The sequence below is a fragment of the Lonchura striata genome, chromosome 3 (genome assembly GCF_050655825.1).
Source record: "Lonchura striata isolate lonStrDom1 chromosome 3, ASM5065582v1, whole genome shotgun sequence".
Lineage (NCBI taxonomy): Eukaryota > Metazoa > Chordata > Aves > Passeriformes > Estrildidae > Lonchura > Lonchura striata.
This window is the reverse complement of record NC_140705.1, coordinates 31,824,180-31,844,985: the sequence shown is the minus strand read 5'-3', so window position 1 is coordinate 31,844,985 and position 20,806 is coordinate 31,824,180. Positions and strand designations below refer to the sequence as shown.

At 37.8% G+C, this 20,806-nt stretch overlaps 1 long non-coding RNA gene across 1 annotated transcript in view; it reads left to right on the top strand.

The window, feature by feature from the left end:
* The window catches only part of LOC146767834 (uncharacterized), an 80,640-nt gene extending 59,921 nt beyond the window's left edge, over nucleotides 1-20,719 (top strand). The window contains exon 2 of the long non-coding RNA XR_014953643.1: nucleotides 1,966-20,719. This is a non-coding gene — a long non-coding RNA (uncharacterized LOC146767834). The remainder of the gene's footprint in view (nucleotides 1-1,965) is intronic.
* The last annotated feature ends 87 nt before the right edge of the window (nucleotides 20,720-20,806 follow it).

The window sequence follows — 20,806 nt, the reverse complement described above, 5'->3', positions numbered from 1 at the left end:
TGTGAGTTGTTACTCAAGAAAAGCCACTTAGCTATTAAACGCTCTGCTTGGGTTAAGCTGACATTTTCTTCAAACTAAGACTGGTGGTCTGATATTGCCAATCATTAGTGAAGACAAGCTGTGAAAAAAAGAAATTGGGAGTGATTAGCAGACTTGGGGATAGGTAAGGACTGCAATTCTGAGCCTTCTAAGTCTTCATATTTATTTTTTTAATCACCTTTGAACCTGATTTAATGCCGTGTCTCTATCTGGTGGCTTAACAACATCTTATCTCTTTCTGCATTCAAATTGCAGTCTGGTGCACTGAAGTTTAAAGTACCTTAAATAAGTACTAACCTACTTCTCAGAAAAGGGGCTGCTAGACCTGCCTAGATTTTTTGTTAAAAAAGCATCAAATAGCAGAGAAAATTCAGAATAGAAAATTTTATTTCATGTCTAGAAGAAAAGGAATATCTAGAGATGGACAACAACACAGGTAATGCAAAAGGAAAATTAAATAAAACTGATACATGAATGTACTTTCCTGTTGATTGTTTAGATTGATGTAGTTTCTTTTGATAGAGACTCCTTGTTTTAGTGGACATCAGATAGCCATGCTCATATGATGTCAGGCCTTTCTAAGAAGTAGAATGTTATCAGACAAAGCCTTCAGACTGGACATATACTGCACCTGCAGCCATCTGCTTGTGTAGACATACCCATTCTCACTAGAAAGCATTTTGTGTTGCCTGATTTACATTAATTGTGCAGTTTTTGGTTATGTAGAGCAATCAGTGAGCCAGTCTTGCCCAGCACCAGGCATGACTGTTGGCAAAAGTATCGAAGAAACATCTGCTTGCTAAAATCTGTCAGCAGGCTGAAGCTTTTAACAAATAATATTTTGCAGAAATATTCTTTGCGGGAAGAAGTTCACAAAAGGGGTCATATTTTTTTCAAGAAAAAGAAAAACTGTGTCAGCAAGTGCTGGCTACAGGGGAAGGGCTCTAAGGGGTGTTGGATTCAAAGTGTTGTGGTACTCATGAAAGGAATGGTGGAAGTGTTTGAGCTGAAAGTGAAAGTTAAAGGGAGATAGCACAAAATCTGTGGGGGAAGTAGAGGGAACCTCCAAGATTGTAGAGGGATGGGAGGGCAAGCTTGGATGTTTGCCATAAAGAGGTCTGATTTGGGTTCAGGCTACAATACCACTGTGTTTACACTCACCCTTTAAACTGCTGTTTGCAGCACAGAAGTCATTAAGCAAACTAGGGAAAACAACTCCCTGTGTGCTAGCAGTTTCAAAATGATGGTGATTTAAACAGAAAGAGAGGATGGTAGAAAGGTAATGTTTTATAACACGATCATGGGAAGGAGAAAGGAAAATGTATTTTAATCTTTGCTTCATAAATTAGGGACCAGTAGTGGGAAGAAGAATAAAGAAATCCCACATTGTCCCCTACTTTTGACAAGAGTGCCCCAAACATTCATGTGTAGCACCATTAAATCCTAAAAAGCATATCTCTTTCAGTGCAAGGAAAACAGGAGATTCAGGGAGTCCTTCAGTTTGCAAATGAAGGCAACCCATCTCAGCCATCTATTTATGGGTGTTATGATTTTAGATACAGAGCTCTCTTCAGAGTCAGTAGGGAGAGCCCAGGGAGTGAGACTTTACCTCAGGCTGAGCAGAGTCATTTACTAGACCAGTTGGTTTTCTAGGAGATTGGTTTTGTATGGGACACTGGACACCACGTTTGCTTGTAGACACAAATTAAGAATTTTAATATTCTCAATGTAAAAATGCATTATCAAGTTAGACTTAAGATATCCATTTTTTTGGCGGATGTTGAAATCTGTTAGAATGTCTATAATACTTATCAAATACAGGAAAGCAAGAGCAACACTAGCCTCCAAGTTCTCTTAGCAGTACTTTGCACAATACTGTCCTGCACCAGCAACTCATATATTTTGTATCTGAACTTTTCTGAACAGGAGCTATTGTGTATAGGCAAAAGAAATCTCCTCCAGAGACAGGAATACCAACCTCTGCTGAAGGTTTTCAGACCCTCTTCTACTCTTTACCACTTTTACTAAACCTGTCACAAGCTGAGCACTCCTCAAGAGAGTCCCTGTAGTCGGGCTCTTGGCCCTTGTAACCAGCAAGAGCTGAATAAAGAGGTACCAGAGATAAGCCTGCTGGGGCCTTTCAATGTGCAAGAACCTCTTTTTCTTGGATTGTATGTGGGGTTAAGTCAAGCTGAGAGGATCCTCACAAACTGAAGGGTACGACATGCCCACACTGATCATTTCCAGCACTCTGCATCTTCTGTGCCACGGAACTGCTGATGGTGTATCAGCCAAGATGCAACACTAAAAGAATTTCAGTAATGGCCAAGGAACCAACAACTGAGCAGCAGGCACTGAATATCTTTTGGAAAGCACATCCTTTTTAGTTCACAGGTGGTGTGAGGAGGAACAATTGACTTGAAAATTACAGCAGTTCAGCAATTTCTTCAAATTGACATAAATCAAGGAATAACTACTTAGAATAACCAACTCCTTACTCCAGGACATGATCAGAACTAGAAAATTATATTGAAGCTGGGAAGATGAAGAGATCTTTGGATATGCTGAGATCACAGTTTTCAGCTGTAAGCACAGGAGTGCACATTTTAACAACAGAGCAGATGCTTCCAATTATCTGCAATAAGGGACACTTGAAAATCTAGCTGGTATTAGGTGGTTGTCAGAAGGCTCTTGGATAAGAAGAAAAGGATGCAAAGTGCAGCAAAATAATTTTTCTTTCATAACACATTAATTTTAAGACTGCTCTACAAGTTGAAAAACTTGTGTGTATTCTGATGACTGAAAGCAAAACAATCAAACTGGAAATCTTAATGTAGAGTGCTTTTCCTATTTTAAACTATGACAAACTTTACTCATGAAATATTTCCTTTGATATTCTACGTTATTCAAATTTAAATAGATTTACATGTTTAACTGTGCCTACTGCTTGCTCATGTCGTGCTTACATGTGACCTGAAAATAAAATTCCCATAGAAATAGACAGCTTGTAAAACACATGGAAGAAAAGAAATTGTACAACATAGAAGAAATATAAATGTAGTCCTTTTATTCATTCTTTTACAATTACTGCATGCAACATCCTGGGGGATGTTGTTGATTTGCTATGTGCTTAGCAGGCTGATGTTCAGAAAGGCTGAATTGCCTGCCCAAACCACGCATGTGCTGACAGGCAAATTCATCTTTTGTCATTTGTTTCTTGGTCTGTAGTAACTCAGATTGCCTGCACTCTCTGCTGAAGGCCTGTTTTTTTCTCCAGAGCCTCATGAAGAAGACAAGAACCAAAGACAATCCTTCTCTCCAGTGTGTCAAGCCTGTGTTCCAGACACACCTTCACACTTCCCCACCTCTCTGATAGTTGGGCTATCACAATCTTGTCCATATGGCACACAGATGAGTGAGGTGCTACCAGAAGACACAATGGTAATTGCAGATATGTAGGCTTTGGGTAAGGGTGTTCTGAAAAGCCAACACCAAGCTCAGGATTGCTCCACATTCACCCATGCAGCCAAGCGCTTTGACTGTATTGACAGCATGTGCCAAATGATCCAACAATGAAACCACAGATGTGAGTTTGTTCTCCTGGACAATCCCAAATGCATTTTCTTTTCTGAGTTCCAGCACTCTTCTTCCTTCTTTGATTATCTCGGGGGGTGAGGGGGAAAGTCAATAAAACAGAAACAAGCTTTTGATGAAAGATTTGTGCTCTTAGACTTGTTCCTCTTTAAAATGCATCCATCATGGCTGTAGAGAGAAACTGTTATTTCAGTTTACCTCCACAAAAAGTATGAGAAAAATACATAATAGATAAATTTTATAGTAAAAATTAGAGACTTATTGACAATTGGATAATATTTGCTGGTAAAATAAATATACCTTTTTAAAAGGTCCTCTCTCATTCTGCTGCTTTAAGATGTGATTGCTAATTTACATGCAGAACTTGCACACAGCAGAGCTTATCCACGCTTCAGATGCAACTAAAAAATCCTGCGGGAAAATGCTTTTTTCTTGGCAGTTTGTCCAAAACCTCAAAAACAAATAACTAAAACTAATTTGAAAATCTTTATTTTGGAACTATATGCACTCAGTACTATTGCCTAAAATTGTGTCTACAAAAAGGAGTGTTGAAATTGATTTAAGGTAACACATTCTTCATTCAGAAAACTTATTAATGATTACTTTGGGTCAGATAATTGTTCTTACTCTTGGTGTTCTGCTAAGTACCCCAGATGATTTGACATTGTCCTTTCCTGGCTAATTTGTGGTGCTCTGAAGAAAGAGTGGATAATGAATTCTACATTGCAATTAGATGCCTCATTTCATTCTTCCTGAAGATCCACAGGAAGCTGCTCAAGTGATAGTGAGTTAAAGAAATTCTGAGCAGCCTGTGATAACATCTTCCTCCAAACACTGACCCACTCTGGGGAAGCCAAGGAAAGGTAGCTGCTTGCTTATTTGGATATGTGTACAGAAGTCTTAGAGGTTATTATTAAGACTTCACTGCTTGGTATTAATGTTATTTTGTAAAGAAAGGGAGTCCAAGTCAGTAGACTGGGTACACCATGAACAAGTAAGGCATTATGCCCTCATTCACTTGCCTGGGAAAAAAGACAAGGAGTTCAAGGAGGGAAATTCAAAAAGGTATGGTTAAAATTGTTTAAGTCTTCCTGAAAAACTTTGGAATAGGTTTTTCAAACATATCCTGGTGTATAAAGTTGGTTGAACAAAACAAAGTTCAAGAATGACTACTGGAGAAGGCTAGACATGTATGGTCTGTTGAAAGTGCTGCCAGTATTCTGCTCTGGCTTGTGGGCTTTATACACCAGTCTTTTCTGCCTCAGTATATACTTCAATATTTTCCCTAAGTATTGTAACTCAAGAAGTTAAAAGTAACAAAATATATGAAAATTGAGACAAAAATAAAAATATACTCAATGATATTATATTAATTTTCAATGAAAATGTAATTATATTTTAGTATAATACCAAGAACACAAGGAACACTTGGAGTAGAATTCTTAGGCCTTTAATGGCCTTGTAGACATCCTGGAGTATCTGAGACACCTGAACATAATTTACCAGATAATATAGGATTTATGTGAGACTTCCATCTTTCTGGAACAAGGAAGTAGGAAGGATGTCTTAAAATTATGCTAAACATAATTTTGACTGGTAAATTTTACCCCTTTTGTCTGGAAGGCAGCTACAGATAAAGTTCTTCTGTGTATCTGTTCTTGTCTGATTTCTACAATACAAAGCTGCTAAATAGCTTTACTAATATAGGTTAGTAAAATAGTGGAAACAGAAGTATCATATTTTCTTTTAATTTTCCAAACTGGCAGGAGGTACATTATCTTCTAAAATTCCACACAAGTGTATTGTATAGTTAATATTCTTTAATGGCAGTTCTCTACATTAAATAGAGGTACTGATTGGTTCACTCTATAAGTAAAGGTGATTTTAATCAGCTGGATAGCAACCACATCTACTGCCATATGCCAGAAAAAAATAAAAGGCTAGGGAGGATCCAGCTGGGTGGGACTTCTCAACCAAAATTCTGGTCATGTGAAGACTGTAACTAACTTACTTTTCCACGACAACCAATCAGGAGAAGAAAAAAGTAACATTAGTGAAGAGATGTGATATCATATGCAAGTTCATGAAGCACTCCATATTTTTTTAACCTGAAAAGGCTAAATCCCTCGGAGAGGGGATGTTATCAATGTATACAAGTTTGAAGGGAGGGTGCCAGGAGGAGCTAGCTAGCCTCTTCTCAGTGGTTCCAGCAATGAAAGTGAGAGGCTATGGGCAGAAACTGGAACATGGGGAGTTCCACCTAAACATGAGGAAGAACTTAACTGTGTAGGTGTCTGAACACTGCAACAGGTTGCTCAGATAAATTGTAGACTCTCCTTCCCTGGAGACATTCAAAAGCCATCTGGACACAATTCTGAGTAAGGTGCTCTAGAGGAACCTGCTTGAGCAGGGATGTTGGACCAGGTGACCTCCAGTGGTCTTTCCAATCTTACCCATGCTGTGATTCAGTGTGTGATATACACTTGGCATTCAGATTACACAGTTAATTATGCTAATCTTTACAATGACATGCTGAGTATGTCCCAGGTACAAGTACATGGGAAACATCACTTAAGAGTTTATTTGCATTTTTTGAGGAACTTCAGCATTTTAAAAGACATTTCAATCTAATGTAGGTATTTCACTGTGGATTGTCAAAATGCTTGCATCAAATATGTATCAACCAAATTGGTGAGAGAAACATTATTCTTCTACAATTTTTGCCCCAACAAAAACATCAAAAATCCATATCAAAGCTAAGAAGTAAATATCTGAATTTAAATAATTTTGAGAATCCAGAAGTAATATAAAATGAAAATTTAGTAACTAACCAGATTCCTTCTGATTCAACTGCAAGTGAAACAGTGCAAATTGACAGGCAAACAATTTTGGGACTAGATAACCTTTTTGGTCTGTTGAATAACTCAAGGAAAAAAGTGTTGAGACCCATTTTCCAACTTCTGGGTTTGACTTCTAAATACCACTAAAATGAAAACACTTTCTAACCAAATTCCATATTCAAGTGGATAGATTACTTCTATCACATAAGAGTCAGGGAAGAAAACAGTAAATATTGCTAACAGTTATAGACTGATCATAGCCCAGCTTCCTACATAAAATTGTCAGACTCAATAGAAGTTAAAGACATGTATGCAGTACTATCCAAATTTGGAGTTTAAAAACATATTTTTAAGAAAAAGTGTTTTTCTAAAGCCATATGAAAAAACCCGCTGACTTCTGGCAGTGCCTGTAGGACCAAGATGTATTTTGGGTAAGGCATGATGAAACTAAGAGAAGTATGAGAGCATCAAGAGACAAACTGAAAGCTGATTTCTGAAATGTAGCAGCCATTTTTATTAATTCTTAGTCTGCACACATCTTCAGTGTGCAGATTAATATCCTGTGTGAAGAATTGGGCCATCCCAAAGACTCTCTGGGTGGTTTTTCATGCAGAATTGATCAAACTATACAAGATAAGGTGCTTGAAAATAGCAGAAAATGTTCCTTCAAATGTTGAAATGATTGTGTAGGGAAATCTTATGCAGATAGAATATCTAGGATATGCTTCTTATTTAGTTTAAGACACTCAGTGATGGATCATGCCCATGCTGGAGCAGTCACTCAGGACCATGGTTCAGCTGACTCTAACAGCTGAGCAGAACTGCACTTTGGGGAGTGTGTCCTGATCCAGTTGAAGGTGATTCTGGAAGGACCCTTGCAACAGAGACTCTCATTGCTGCCCAGACTGGAACCAGCCTGCTTGTTTATGAAATTTGTTTTTCCTGCCCTATGCCAAAATCCATCAGTGTCTGTGCTTCTCTGCATTTCTCCAATAGCAAGTAAAAGCCAGTCAAAGCCTAGATTTTGTAAAATATCAGCTAAATGTGAACAGGCTGGCTCAGCCTGAGAGAAGTGCAATTGTGTTAATAAGGTGCTTTCCCTGGGCTTAAAGTATTGCTCAGGCAGGAGAACAGACCTGGGGGAGTACTATGCTAACACAATTAAAGCACTTCTAACATCTGTGCTGGCTGCTTAGAGGTTGCCTGAGAATTTTTTTCAATACAGTTGTTCTCTCTGAGACATTAGAAAAGTAGGGCTTACATTTTCTTGCTTTGCACGAATTTTTCCTTTCTTTTGGCACATAGATTTTTACTGCTTTGGCTTCAAAGAAGCAGAACTACAAGGGCAAAAGATGAGAGCAGATTTAGTCTACCTGAATTAACTTTATTTCTTTTATTCCCTAAAAAGTCAATTATTATCTTCCTAACATCATTTCAATAACATCAAATGACTTATCTTGATAAACCTTTCTTTACATAAAAGAATAAAGATAGAAAGGTTTATCAGTTTTGGTAAAATCTAAATTTTATATTTCAATTATTTTTATTGATGCATTTCTTCTAATTCTATATCTTTAACTCCATATTACTCGTGGCAGTATCTTGCTAAAGAAAGGAGGCCAAGACCTCTGTGTTTACAGACAGGAATCGTGGTTAATTTAGTGCAGTGACAGGCTTGGATAAAGACTGTTTATACATTGGAGCCAACTTCTGCTAAATTTAAGACTACAGAGTGCTATGATAAGGGTTGTTTATAAGGACCACTGTGAACATCTTTCTGTGATATTATCATTAATGCCAGTGCTGTATTTAACTCCCACGTAAACTTGCAATGAGTGAGAAGGGACAATCTTATTTTACATGTTTTGTATATAAAAGGTATATATTTTTATATGTTTTGTATATAAAAGGTTTTGAAACCCTAACCTTGGTTGGAACCCCCCAGATAAAATTGGAATAGCATAAAAACAATGAAAGATGATAAAAGTATAACAGCAATTAGGGAAAATCATTGTGTCATACCTTAGATCTCCAAGGAAGTGTTTTATTCCTGCCTCTGTTACAGCATTGTTTTTCAGTTATTTTACCCATCTTATGCTATTTATTGAATACCTGTCTTTAACAAAGGGGAGAAAAGTTCCACATGGTACAACTATATTCTAAGTGATCTTCAGTTCTACTACATTGTTTCCTCATATAAGGAAGTAATTTCTGGTCTGGATTAACAAAAGAAGAACAAAATAGCCTGCCTATTATCTGTCTTCAGCAGATTTTCCAAAAACAGCTTTGAGTTACTCGGGTCAGAGTTCCTAACCTGCCCTTTCTCACTAAATAAAGAGCATGAAACAAAAGGGAAGGGCAAGGGACTTTCTCCTCACAGGGTAAAAAAAGCTCTCAGGTAGCAAGTTGCTCTATCCAACTGGAAAGATATGACTAAAAAGGAAATTAGAAATTGGGGTGAAAGATGTTGAAAAGTGAGTCCCTTGAGGACCTGGTCTGTATGGAAAAGTCTGGCAGTGGGGGATCTTTTCTTAAAAAAAAATTGGCTTATGCAATTGCTATGCAAAAGGAAAAGGCTCAAAAGTTTTCCAGTAAAAAGACAGCACAAACCAAAACCAATCAATGGGTTTATGAATCAGAAACTTTACAGCAAGTTTCACTCAGAGAAAGTGGGTGATGAGGAGCTTCACTTATCCATGGCTCTGGGAATCTTCCAGCTCCTTGTAAGACCAGGGTGCATACAGAGAGAGAGAATAGGGTGGAGCTCCCTTTATCCAGGATTGTGAAGATTTTCCAGGTGCCTCTAGAACCCTGATAGTGTACCAACTGTGACTCTGTGTGTTTTCTTATCCTTAGGTCAATATCCTTTCAGAAACTTGCAACATTCTCTAACGGAGTGTCAGAGGAGGTAGAGGATGGGGGAGTGACATGATCAAGCATCACCCCTGTCCAGGCACCCAGATATATTAGACAGGAGAAGCAACAAAGGAGAAGCAGCCACTCCCCATTGCCACGGGCATCAGCCCCTGCCAGTCCAGGCAGCCATCCTGGCCCTCCCATGTCACCCATGCCCCCTGTGACACAGCCACCAGCAGCGTTCTACCTGCAGTGACTCGGCCATGGCATCAAAAGGATTGGTGTTTGGAGTTATCAAAAGGATTAGTGCTGCATCACTGTGACAAGGCTATTATTTTTCACTGTTCAAGAGAGAAAAAACAATTGATGAATAATCATTATAGTACAATCTGGGCAACTAGCAGTGCTAGGGAGGAAAATTAAGTAGCTGTACCAGAAAAGTAAAGGACAGCAGGTCAGCAAAGGTAGAAATTTAATTAAAAGAAGCAAGTCTTACCTACTGTTCACCTTTGAAGATTTATGGGGCACTTGCTGCTGAGGTTTGTAGGTTTGAAGACTAAATGTTGGAAGAATTATGCTTGTCAAGTTGACTGAAGGTAATATTTTACATTTTTCAAATTAAGGACATGTCCAACACCAAACTTGTATCTACAAGAGGATGACACTGCTGAGGAGGTTTCATCACGCAATTTCATTTCTTTGCCAGAAATTAACCAATGATTTTGACAGAGGCTCTCATCTTTAGCCATCACTACATACTTCAGCTGGACACTACAATGAAATATATGAATTAGCTTCCATTTACTTGATTCACTGTAGGACATTAACTGACAGGACAAGAAGCAATGGCTGCAAACTGCAGCAGGAGGTTTCAGAAAAAAAGGAAACCCTTTTGCACTCTGAGAGTGATTGATCACTGGCACAAGTTGCCCAGAGAGGTTTTAGAGATATTCAAAAACCATCTGGTCATGGTACTGGACAACCTGCTCTAAGTGAACCTGCTTGAGAAGGTGGTTGGACCTGATGAACTCCAGAGGTCTCTTCCAACCTCAACTCTTTATTAATTCTGTGCTCTTTGGTTCATGAAAACACTTTACCCATATATAATTCCTTCTTAATTATTTTAGTTTGACAATTGTATAAGTAAAATTGGGAGCACAGAAAACTGTTTATGTACAGAAGTGAGATGACCTATAAGTAATCAAGTTCAACTGCAAATTATAATAAACTTCCAGTGAAATATGACACATCCTTTAACTGCTTCAACTTCTGTGTTTGTCAATTGTACTTATTGTTGACATTCAGCAACAGGCAAGCATAGAAGTGGCTGGAAATTATAGGATCTTGTTGGTTAGAGACAGGGTACAGAAATATTTAAAACATACTCCCAGAGACACCCTTAAGGATGCAGTATCCAGCTCACTCAGTTGGTGCGTAGAATATTTCTTGTTGGTCTCTATGCCCTTCCCTGCTGTGTTTGACATTGACCTGAGAGCAGACACTGTGGGCAAGGTAATCCCAGCTTCTCCTTTCATCATTGTTTTATATCCTTTGTTTCTAGGATGCCTTATCTAACCGTGCCCAAGCAATTGCTGGGTTTCAAGATGCTCCAGGTATTTTGGCTGCAATTGACTGGACTGTACTTTGTACATTCTACACTAGACAAGGCCAAAAAATGCATTAAGAAAATCACTTGTTGCTGTTGGCTACCATGCAATGGTTTCACAGTAGATCCTGAGAGCTCATGAGATCAGGTGAGGAAGTGTGGTGCTTCCCTTCCAGTGGCTGTCATGAATTCGTCACGATCACTACCTTGTCAGCCCATTGTCAGTGACAACATAAAATAATCAGGTGTTTTATTACTCAGCAAGCATCACACACTTTCATTTTCTGTTTTAATCAGGTTTTGTTTGTTTGTTTATTTCAGGATAGATTAGGACAACTTTAAAAAGAAACACAAACCAAAATAGAAATGAGAGAGCAAGCAGCATCCAGTGCATTACTGCCTTTCCTTAGTTGCTTCAGATGTGTTAATTTTATCTGTTGCTGGCATATGCAAACCGTCTCTGGGAATGTGGTTGCTGGTCAGGAAGTAAGGGTTTTGTAAAAATAGTCACAGTAGTAATAAAATATGGTAGATGTCTTCAAAGGTGCAGAGAAATTTGTTTCTGCTATCCAGAGAAACTTATGGTCCTATAGAGTTGAATGCCGCAGAGTTGTACTGGTTTGAGAGAATTTTAAAACTTGCTTATCAGTGTGCAAAGAAGATAATAAAGTTTCCAGAAGGGCGAGGGTGGGACAGGATATAAACAAGAACAAAACGCAACAGAAACCACAGAAACCTACTGAACAAAGTATCGGTCTGATTATTTGGGGTTTAATTGGATTCTCATTTTCCTTCCAATCTATGGATCATCTGGCTGTTGAAGAGTTTGAAAGGACTGTCATGGTTATATCACCAAAGGCTGTGACCTACTTCAATCCACCCTCCTTCCACTCTTCAGAAACTGGTGTTCTTTCAAAAGGAAATGGAAGAGAAATGGGCCTGTCAAGATTTAATGATGCAGAAAACAATAAGGAAAACATGTTTTAATGTGATAGTCTTTGTATTTTAAACGGGAAATACAAAAAGGCAAAAGGGTTTTAAAAGATCACCTTTAAGGCATCCAGTTCTAAGGTTTCAATAAACACTCTGAAAAACAATCTCTTTGATTATTTTTCTAGCTCACAGAGAAGCAGCAGTAAAATCAAGGGTACCATTATAAGATGTGAGTAAGAAGCAGCATCCAAGGAAATGAAAAAAATATTAGAATTGTTATTATCTATGCTTACAATAGAAGTATTGCATAGTAGATAAGAACACTGGAGGGATGCTTTTCTCGTATCTTGCATTATATCTTTCTGAACAAAACCCCTCTGTAGACAACAGAAGCTGCTTCTAATAACAAAAGTGTTGGCTGAAATGAAATTCTTGACATACCAATCATTCTCAGTAGCAAAGCCATTTTTCATATAAAACATGCTTTGGAGTAGCCTGTAATGAAGGTCTCAAACCAACTCATGTAACTTATTTTCTCAGGGATGGGAGTCTTTAAATAAATGTAATAGAAAATCTACCACAAAGACACCACAAATGTGCCCTGCCAAATCAGATTATGTATTTTTAAAGGACAAAAAGGTTCACTCTTCCTTCAAACCTACTTGAACACACTTTTTTTTTAGCTAAAATGGATGATGGTTTTGATTATAATTAATTGCCCACTGTGAAAACTCCTCCCACTGCACCACAATCAAGGAGAAAATTTCCAAAATAAACAGGCTTCAGACCAAATGCTGTGAAAGGAGAAACTTTTTTTGTGCTATAGCTACAGCTTCTCTCTCACTCTAAAGGAATACTTATAGGCTAACATAACGTAGTTGAGCAACTCCTTATATAATCTGTAGTCTCATTCTCCAAATTCACTTGCTATTATAACTTAATGGGAAATTTAAAGTGATAGTTTAGGAGTGAATTTTCTAAGGTCTGCATTTTAGCAATGCTAAAATGAATTTGTTGCATGTTCTTTGGAATGCCCTCAATGTACTGCTTTGCAAGAGTACAGTCTGCTTATCTGTGTTGTAGCTAAATCATAACTCATAAACCAGAAGTTGACAGCAAGTGTAAAAGGCCATATGAAGGATCATGTCTTTAGGTAAAGAAATCATCAATGGATGTGTTCCCACATCTTTTTTGGAAGAAAGAAAGAAAGAAAAGAAAGAAAAAGAAAGAAAGAAAGAAAGAAAGAAAGAAAGAAAGAAAGAAAGAAAGAAAGAAAGAAAGAAAGAAAGAAAGAAAGAAAGAAAGAAAGAAAGAAAGAAAGAAAGAAAGAAAGAAAGAAAGAAAGAAAGAAAGAAAGGAAAGAAAGAAAGAAAGAAAGAAAGATAAAGGAAGGAAGGAAGGAAGGAAGGAAGGAAGGAAGGAAGGAAGGAAGGAAGGAAGGAAGGAAGGAAGGAAGGAAGGAAGGAAGTTAACCTGGTTTGATTTCTACATGGATAATAGAATGCCAGATTGCACCTCAGATACCTCCTAAAAATTCACAAGAAAAGTTTACCTATATATTCACCAGCCACCCTGGAATGAACAGACTGCACGGAGTGATCTTCAGGTTCAGCTTCATTTTCTGTCAGTGGGTGCTTCAGGAAACATTTGAAAAAGAAAAGTAGAAAATAGAAGTGGAAGGCTTTTTGACTTTCCAGCCAACTCAGTGGTTTTCAGGAGACAGAAATTAATTCCATTTACATAATATTAAAAACTAAATCAAATTTTCTATATTTCTTGAAAAAAGAAAGATTTTAGCTTGTAAACTATAGGTTTGTTGTACCATGTCTCTCAGAGAAAGAACACCTCTGTATTGTCTTTGTAGGCACTTCAGCATTCCTCTGGAGGGAGAGAAATCAGCAAAGACTAGAGAAAACTGCCCTACAGCTCGAGGCTGTAAGGGGCACCAGGAGACAGCACTGACAGGCAGTGCAGTGCATACAAGAGTAGCTGCAGCCTCCTGTCTCCACAGATTCAGGAAGCTGCATTTGTCTCATAAAGCAACATTTAACATGGTCTTTCCCCAGCCTGTGTTAAATAATAAAAACACCATTAATAAAAAGTAGTGGGCCTTTAAAGACAGGGAAATGATGCCAATTGTAATGATCTTGCCTGACTGGTAGATTGGGGTATATAGGAAGTGCAACAGGAAAGGGTGGCAAAAGAAACAGAGGTTTATGCAGTATAAATCCACAGAAAAGGAACCTAAACATTCCAAGCAGTTCAAAAGGGAAAATTGCTTTGTGTCACATTGCACTTACATTTTATGCTGGAAAATAAAACAGGTCTCTGAAACACAACAGTTGGCTGTAGCAGCAAGCTCTTCCTCAGCTGAGGAAAAGAGCCAGATGTCTTATAGATAGGCAAGCAGCTGCTCTCCAGACATTTGATTGCTATTTTATATCCAATATCTAGCTCAAATGTGCCACACAGCTATCATTTATTTATATCGGATGGCTCATACTTACAGGTTAGAATCTAACTTTCAAAGTATTACTACAAATTTGTGTTCAAGCCTTCTTCACCTGCCCTGTTTTACATTCCATCTGTCCTCCTGAACCAGAAAACAAAACAATTATGGTTGCCTATTTAATAAAATGTGTAACTCAAGTTCTTATTCATCTTTATCTAACATATTACTTCTTACTGGGTTTGGCTATTTGCAACCTGTTTCAAAATGTAAAAAATATCTCAGTGTAGGTTTTTCCTTCAGCAAGTAAGTTCAGTCCCATACACCATATACATTTATTAACTATTCTTCTAGTTTGAAAAATGTGCAGAAAGACACTGGAGGAAAAAAAAAAAAGTAAGATTCAAGCCCATTGCACAAATCACTATGTTTGCCCTAGGTGGCAGGTTCATTATATGGACTTAATCTCAGAGGACCAGCCTGGCAAGTTGCAGACTTTTGGAGGTCATGAAGGTTTTGGTGGATGTGCTGCTTTTAAACACCTGCTGAAGCAATAAATAGATTTTCACAGTTGTGAAAATGTATAGATTTTCTCAAAGTCCTTCATAAAGTTACTGAATGTTTCTGTTCTCCTTCTAAAATAAAACATCAAAATCAGGAAGAAAATGGTATTAAAATATCTACTTCCTTTGTAAATTCAGATATACTAACAGCACAATTTGACAGTACCCTAAATTTCAGGGTCACATGACACCAATTCATGATAGCACTTGTTCTCATCTGCCCACCAATCTGTCATCTCTGATTAATTTAACATCCCAACCTCTTAAGCAGCTTCCAAATGCTTCCATATTTAAAATTATAATAATAAGACAAATTTAGTGGAGTAGTCTGATAGAAAACATATTTCTCCATTTTCTTGTCAAATATATGTTTTTTCTCAAAGACATCATGTTGTCTTGAGGACTTGACATGGAGGATTTTGTGTGGTTTATTAATGTTAAATCCATTTTTAAGGCCCTATTTTGTTATAAGTTAGAAGCTAAATTCATTCTGACTTTTAAGATTGGGGGTGGATAAGGTAATGCATTATACAGTGACTTGGTCACAGAGCAGAAGTGTCTCCCATTATAGCTCTTTCATATTTCCCCTTTGGAGCTGGACTTGTTTAGCTGTGCCGCAACTCTACCATCTTTTTGAGAGAAAGAAAGGAAAATCCAAAGTTATTCCAGCCTAAGTCATATATACCTTCAAAACTTTCCTGAAAACATTTGTTGTACATAATAGCTCACAAACAGAACATGCTCCAACCTAGTGTGGAACATTAACACTCCAGATATCAGCAATACTCTGAAAGCTGATCTCACTTCTGTTACTATGATATACCTGAGGAATGGCAGTGGCAGCATCATTCAAAATGTCTCATATTTTTAGGCTATGTTGGAGTTTGGAGCAGTCTGCTTTCTGTTACTGAATTGCACCATGACATTATTTTTAATTGTTCCCCACTCTCCCTGAAAATAACATTCAGCCATGGTGGCATTTTGGGAATTGAAATTCCTGGAAATGGACTTTGAACCAAAATCTACTTCCTGAAGCTACTTAATGGGCAGGTGTGAATAATGAATATAGCTATGGAAGATGATAGTAAACGACTACTCAAGGACAAACCTTAAACAGAAAACAAAAGAGTTAAATCCTTATGAAAAATTTTAAGTAGCTCTAATAGTGAAATTATAAACTTTTTTAAAAAGGCCATTTGCTTTTCAGCAAATCTGAATCCAGTTTTAAGGCCCTCTTTGTAATACACACTAGTGACATTTCTACTCAGTAGGACAATTACAGGATGTCACAACTCCTAGACAGGACCAAGCTACTGCATAAATATTGGAATAGCATGTTTTCCAAAGAATTGACAGTTCTCAATTTAAAAAGTTCAGGACTAGCTAGATCAGAAACAATAGGAGATAGTGCACAGGTTGCTCATGAGGATATCTTCAGTCTGAGGTATCACAAGATCTCACCAATGCCCAGCACCAAACTGCAAAGGAGGTGGGGTCAAACCAGGGCAGGCACTGAGCCCAGGGAAACAGATTTCTTTTCTTCCAGGATTGTCAACACAATGCAGATGGCAAGTGGTTTTGTAGAGATGCATGTTTTACCAACTTATCTCATAATTTTCTATGAGCTCCTCACTCCTTTTCTGAAAAAAAATACAACTACATGAGGACTCTTGTCCCATGCTTGGGTAGATGACTATTGTTGTCCAAGTACAGATCCACAGATCTGTACTTGACCCATTTTTCCTATTGTATTACCTCATGGTTTGCCTCACATCTCTCCTCTATATTGTCATGAGTATTTTGAGTTTTAATATGCTACGTGCATTCCCTCCTAAGTACCTCCTAGGTACCATTTGCAAATATATAAGCCACCTGCACTTTTCCAGCAGCCAAGTCATTGAAAAAAATATCAACTAATTCTGAAACAAGCATAGATTATTCCTGAAAAAACCCCACTCAATATATTCCCATATTCTTTCCTTTGCAGCCTTTTCATCCAGACCATATGTTCCCAGCTTACTTACAAGAGTGTTTTAGGAGACAGTGTCCAGAGACTCACTAAAATCAAGATGTAGAATCCACTGTTTTTGTGAAGCCATGTGAATCATGTCCTATGACAGATTGAGTTTATTTTGGCTTGATGTGGATTTTATTGACCAGTCCTTTCTCTGTATACAGTATTTTCTAAATATTAATAACTAGTACATTATTTTTTCCACTACTTCTACAGGAATTAAAATTAACTCCATGTGTTATAATTTTAACTTCACTCTTCTATTTCTTTTTAAATATAGGCACCTTTTCTCTTCTGGATTTTCAGAATATAATTTTGGACTGGCTGATCACAAAATAACTCATTTGCTTGCATAACTTCAAGTATTTTCTTTCCCCTTTGTCCTAGGGTGACGTTATGGTGTTTGTATCTCCAGTTGTGTGTTCTATTTATGTTTGATATTATGTTCTGTGCTTTCAGAACTGACTATGAAAGTGAAGGTTTGTTTTGCCTTGTTATCAGCCAGTTCACTTCCCCCCATGGTCTGCTGTCTAGAAAAGGCTGGTGCTGACTGGCTTGCTTTTGCTTGCTTGCTTGCTTGGCTTGCTTGCTTTGTTTGCTTACTTTGCTTGTTTCTGCTTTTGCCTTTGCTTCCTAGTCAGTTTAGCTAAGCAGTCCAATTCTTTCCCTGGACTGTTTCCTTTCCTTTCCCTTTCCTGAATACCATCCAGCCTGCTCCGGACTGGGATCTGGGAAACACCAAGGAGCACCAAGATCCTGTGCTCTGTGATCTGCAGCAGCCATCCCCAGTGAAGGAGAGCAATCCCCAGCGTCCAGACCCGGGCGACCATTCCCAGGAAAGACTTTCTGGATTTGTTCATATCTTCAGAGTGGTGAAAGAGTTTTGTTGTCATCTGGTGTTGTTATTTTTTTTTGGTGCTGGGGAGTGCTTTGTTTGTTAAATAAACAGGTTCTTTTCCACTTCTCTCAGAGAAAATTTTTTCCCAAACCAGGTGGGTGGGGAGGGGCCATGGGGGTTTGTTTTCTGGGGGCTCCTTCCAGAGGGTTTTCCCCAAATTTGCCCTAAACTAGGACACCCTTATAAGTTCTTGCCCTTTTTGTCATAATACCATCTGCTTAAAACTGACCTTTTGAATTAAAAAAAGGAGCTGAATCTATCAGCTTTCCAGGCATTGTTTGCAAATGTTCTTCACACTGCAGAGAAGTGGGCTAAGTCTTTCTTTAGCTTCCTCTGCCTGTTGGTGCACCGACTTGCTGAGAAGCATGCATCACCTATGCACCACATGGTTTCACTCTCTGCTTCTGATTTTCTCTCTTTGCTCTCACATGTTCATCCATTCATCTTTCTTTAAATTCTTATCCTTGGTGAGTGATCTACAGCTCCTTCCCTTCCTCCGCAGTGTCATAACTTGCAATTTTACATAGTTTTCTTTTGCATAGTTTTGCATAAACTTGCATTTAACATAGTTCCTTTAAAGATCTGCCTACTTCACTTAACTATCTCTCAGAATTGTCTCCCACAGGATCTCACTTACTAGTTCTCTGAATTCCTATAATCTGCTCTGCTGAAGCACATTGCATCTCTTCCTGTTTGTCATGAATTCTGCTGCTTCATCATTGCTCAAGAAGTGCCCAAGTTGCTTTTAACTTTTGCTTTTTCCTTTATGTTCTACCAAATTAGGAGAATCATATTTGGAAAATGTCATCTCTCTTTGCATTTTCCAACTTCTACATAGAAAATTTCCACTAAAACTTTTCAAAAATTAGCCAGCGGCCTGAGGGCATTCCTTCCCCAATGTGCAGATTTTTGAAATCAAAGTATGCTGATAGTACTGAGTGCTGGAGTTTGGATAATTCTGTTTACAAAAGGCTCATTGTGATTTCCTTGCTAGCTGTCCGACTATTGACTCCCATCAGGGTATCAACAATTTTTGTCCTTTAAATTGTACTCAAAAATTATGAGACAACTTTTGAGCCTCTTTATTATTAACCTCAGAGCAAGAGATGCCTATGCGTACATTAGCATATAAGGTAACACCTACATCCTTTTCTCTGTCTACTTGCCCTGAACAAATTCTGCTGTTTATATTAATGTTCCTGCTAGATGAATCATCCCATCAGGTCTTTATTAGGTCTATTAACTTTGAAATGTATTTACACTGCTGCTTCCTCTTGCTTCTTCTCTGTGCAGCTGCTGTTCAGATATTCCAGGGACAGAAAAATTAATCTGACTACAGAAAACAGACTAAGCCTCTTAGAGAACAGCAGACATCTGGCTCTAAGAGACATGCAGAAGAGAAAGAATGTCTGGTGGCACACTTTCTTGTACTGAACACTTGTGGAAGAAAGCAGCACTCAGGCTCCTGGACAGTCTCCACTCATTCAGTCCAAGAGGCTGGTGGAAGCCAACCTGCTGCATCCAAAGCAGTACCTGCTACAATCTACTCCACAGACAGATTCAATCCTTATGCCTACTTTTGATGCCTGTTCAGAACTTTAGTGGTGACCCAACCCCCTGTATTAAATTCTTCTCCATCTGAGAATATTTTCCATCAAGAACAGTGAGAAACATCTTCTGAAGATCAATATTAAAGAACTGGCCCCAAATCCCTGAAAATGTTGGATCATCCAGTCATCTGCAAGGATCTCTGATGTTAATTTTTATTGAATGCTAGAACATCAGATAAATCTCAATTCAAGAAGTATTAATATTATACAAGAAAGATTAAAGAGACAACAACAATATATACAGGTTAGCAGTTTGCAAGTGGTATAGGAATAATAATAGAAAAGAATCAGGATTAAGAAATTGATAGAAAAATGAACGATATCACTGACTGTTAGATGTCTCACATATGTTCATGTATGAAAAAGGCATATTAATAACCAGGCCATTCTTGTAAATGAAAAGAGAATTATACCAGATTAATCCTAGGTTCACAGCATGTTCACTGTGAGAACAAGCTGACTGAATATTTTTTTATTTACTGGCATAATCTGTTGTGATTTGGGACCTATTCCTGTGACATCAAGGGACTGAGGAGATTCAACAGGGTAAAACCACACCAGGACTGCAATCAAATATAGACTGAGCAAATCAGACTTGCAGATTGATACTTGGAGCATTCCTGTGTCACATGATGATCTTTAGCACTGAGGGAAAGTGGGATTACTGACTTGACAAACAAGTGACTCAGGGTGACCGAGGGATTTCCTGTGCATTCAACAGTTTTTGGAGGGGAAACCATCTCTGTAAAGCCCAGTCTGTAACACTTGAGAAAGGAATAACCTTCCATTCTGGAATACTGGAATGTCACCAGTCCTTGTACCAAATGAAATGCATATTATGTTTCCAAATAATGGGCTTGCTTGCATGTTAGTAATAACACCATTTTGAATAATGTACATGAGAAACTGTTACTAGCAATTTTTTCTTAAAAGTAAATTTTAGAATTGCTTTCATTCATAAAGAAATAGAGACGTGTATGAAGCAAAGCTTGCATTCTGCCTTCCAGTGGGAGTTTTTCAAATTCTTTCATGCTTTGGAAAACAGTGTTTTTCATTCCTTGATAATACTGATCTTAAAATAATAAATTTAAAAAAAATCTGTAATTCTGTAATGTTGATAACAATTCAATAGTTACACCTGGCAAAATGTAAAGATAGCATTTTATAAATTAGTGATTTTTCATAGCTGGAAACTGCTGCTTACAAATCTTATTGTACCTTTGCAGACTATCAGTTGGAAAAAAAAAAACAAATTTAGCATTCTGGATTGAATAATTTATTTTGGAGATAAATTTGAAATAAAATACTTCTAAAACAGTCTAATTTTATTCACTAGATACTACCAATTACATTAAAAGTACAGTAAGCAGAAATAAACAAAATATTCTAGCTTCTTTCCACACT